This window comes from Myotis davidii, unplaced genomic scaffold (assembly GCF_000327345.1).
Source record: "Myotis davidii unplaced genomic scaffold, ASM32734v1 scaffold122, whole genome shotgun sequence".
NCBI lineage: Eukaryota > Metazoa > Chordata > Mammalia > Chiroptera > Vespertilionidae > Myotis > Myotis davidii.
Genome location: NW_006293234.1, coordinates 152,831 through 156,165, shown reverse-complemented (window position 1 = coordinate 156,165; position 3,335 = coordinate 152,831). Strand labels below are relative to the sequence as shown.

Here is a 3,335-nt window from a genome sequence, read left to right as displayed (position 1 = left end):
CCAAGTGCCCATCAGTAGATGAGTGGATAAAAAGCTGTTGTACATTTACACAATGGAATACTACTCACCTGTAAGAAAGGACATCTTACCCTTTGCAATAGCATAGATGGACCAGAAGGACATTGTGCTAAGTGAAATAAACCAGTCAGAGAAAGACAAGTGCCATATGATTTCACATATATGTAGAATCTAATGAACAAAATAAACTAACAAAATATAAACAGACACATAGATATAGAGAACAGACTGGCAGCTGTCAGAGGAGACGGGGAGGGGAGCTGGGTGAAAAAGATGAAGGGATTAAGCAATAAGAGCTCATGATTACCAGGAGAAAAGGGGGGTTAGGGATGCTAGAAGAGGATAAAGGGGAGGGATAAGTGGTGACGGAAAAAGATTTGACCTGCGGTGGTGAACACACAATACATATACAGAAGACATATTATAGAATTATGCACCTGAAACCTACATAATTTTATTAATCAATGTCACCCCAATAAATTCAGTTCAAAATCGATTAGGGAGTGAGAGATAATGGAGGTGAAGTTATCTAAGACCATTTACTCTGAAAGACTTTTGTGGGGCCTGAAGCTGTTTTCATTTTCAAAGTCACTAGCCAAAATAAGAGTCAGAAGTTCTTAGTTCAAAGATATGAATGGAATAAGAGCAATAATCAGAATTTTATACGATAAAAATCATCCTTTTTAAGAATCAAGCCCAAATAAAGCCACCCCCATCTTAAAATTGTGTTTTTTCACTGGTAGTAACTACCTCCTTTTTAATGACCATTATAAACTAGATAAACTAAATAAATCATAGGCTACACCCAAAGAAGGAATAAAAAGGAAATAAAAGACATTTAAAGATATTAGCCAACAAGCTAGACTTACTTGCTCCTAGAAGAAAAAGAGCCTTGGCTCTTGGTAGACTTAATGTGTCGAGGATGATGTGTCGAGGTTTACGATAGGTAAGAATCAATCTTGGACAATGGACCAGAAGGGCACACCCAGCACTAGTTACATGGCTGCGAAAGAGAAGCTTTCTCACTCTGCATTTTCATTTTAAAATATAATGGCGCGAGCTTAATTTCCTAACTGGGATTAACTGGGAATCAGTGTCAAGCAGCAGGCTCTAAAATTTAAATAATTTATTGGTTCACCTTATAATTTCCATAGCTAATAAGGACTTCAGCGCCCTGACCTTGGAGAGGGGTGAGATTGAGAGACTGAAGCTTTCCTTAGCAAATCCTTTCCATTCAAAGCCCATAAGCCCCTTGTCCCTGTCAGCGAGTGTCCAGAAGCTACCCTGTCAACAGATGCCATTCGAGGGAAGGGCTGCTGGGAGCTGACAGAAGTGAGAGGAGCCTTGGGAACGTCTGCTTCGCGTGAATGGAAGACTGCTTTGACGGTTCAGCTGGAAGTAAATGACATTTGTTTGACTCACTTTCTGTTTCGTGATGTGTGTGGATGTGTGTGCAGCATGTGTGGTGTGTACATGTGTGTGCACACATACAACTGTGCTTATCAATGAAGTTGGGCAGTGTTTTCACAGAGTGCACAGTCCAGTAAAAATTGTTGGACCTCCAATTGGGTTTGGTGGGTTTTGTGATTATTGTCCAGAGTAAGAACAGTATCCAAAGCAACTAATGGAAGAATCTACTACCGGTACAGTCAAGCAGTATAATCAAAACTTTTTCAGTGTCACTAATGTACATGGATCCATGGGTGTCCAAGTTATAATATTAATCATTCAACTTTTTTTCACCTTAGGTTTAGCATTTATACACACACAAATCAGAGATACTTATGTAATTTTTTTCTCTTTAAGAAAATGATTTTGCCCCTATTTAGTCACTTCACTAGAGATATGCCATGGTGAAATGTTTCTACCATAAAAAAGACAAATTACTAAGTTCTCTAAATCTTATCATTTTTACAGTTGACAATTAAATCGAATTATTATACCCATAAAATGGGATAACAGAAGGGCCTTGCTGAATAAATCATTTCAATTTCAGGGTTGCTTGATAAATAGTGATAGGAATATAAATTCTATTAAGTGAGAAACTCTACACTCTAAATTGGATACACACGGTGGACCTGAGAAATGAATTTGAGATAAGAAATATATTCACTTTGTGAACCAAAGTAATGTAGTTGCTGCTAATGTCATTAAGGCATTAACCGATTTTAATTCACTGTGTTAATTTAACATTAAGGGTGATAAGCTTTGCCCTAGTTCTAGTTCTGATCTATAATAACGCCGGGGTATTTGTATCCCCATTTTCACACCGTGTCTTTTTTAATCCATTGGAAGCTGCACTGTTGGTATCTTTCATCGGTAGCTTCAACCACACTTCTGTGAACCTCCTCTGACAAAAGCCAGAAAAAATGTTAGTAATTGCATTCATTCCCAACAGCAGGTGACGCCTAGAGTCATTTGTGTTTGCAGTGTGCTATCGGTGTGAGGAGGGTAAACTCTGGACACCTCAGTCCCTCCACCATTTTATCCTGGTCCATGTAGCTGACCTTTCCTTAGTTTTCCTCCTGACTTCTTCATAGGACCTGCTTATCAGGGGTTAGGGCACTGTTTTTCTTTTTACCAAAGAATTTTCCTAGTATTCATTTCTACTTACAGTTTTACATTATTGGACATGCCAAAGAGTACTGAATATAGAACAGCAATAGAGGATCCATCACTGTATCAGCCTGTGTTTGTCAAGGCAATCAAGACACTGCAAGGATTAATAAATTTAACTGATGTTTAATAATAAAGACAGGGCTTACACAAATGTGGAAAAAACTGGGGGAGTATCAATCTGCTTACACATGTCGGACTGAAGCAAAGGAATCAAGAAAGGGAGGTACCACTTATGGGTAAGTTTTCAAAACTCTGTGACTGGTAAGTGCAAGCTCATGAAGTCTGGAAACCCACCCTATGGGATTGCAATGCCTCCCAAAAACTTCTTCGCTTTATGTTCACCTTCCAATCTAAAGAAAGTTGTTCTCATTGAAAAGCTCTAATCCCGAATCATATAGGAAAGAAGAGTTTTAGGAAACATATTTTCCAGGGTCAAAAGGAGATTGTTAAGATGCTACTGAATTGACAAGAAACAACCTAGACCCCTTTGGAAATTTGACATCTGTGCCCCATTCCTTTTAACTACATCTAACTCCTCGATTAAGAATTGCTGGAAGCCGATCCACCCTTGCTGCTTGACGCAGTCACTGCAGGGATGTTTCAAGGGACCTGGCGTCTATGGCACACTGTTCTTAATATGTTTGCTCCCCTTCTTAAGCACTATGTGTTTTAACCAAGGTCACCTCTCCAAGAAAGGT

General features: G+C 38.9%; 1 protein-coding gene across 1 annotated transcript in view; it reads right to left on the bottom strand.

Moving 5' to 3' along the window:
* Window positions 1-948, bottom strand: part of SGIP1 (SH3-domain GRB2-like (endophilin) interacting protein 1) — a 226,394-nt gene extending 225,446 nt beyond the window's left edge. Inside the window, exon 1 of the mRNA XM_015565995.1 lies at window positions 888-948. The gene's annotated coding sequence lies outside the window, so the exon portion shown is untranslated. The remainder of the gene's footprint in view (window positions 1-887) is intronic.
* Between the last annotated feature and the right edge of the window lie 2,387 nt (window positions 949-3,335).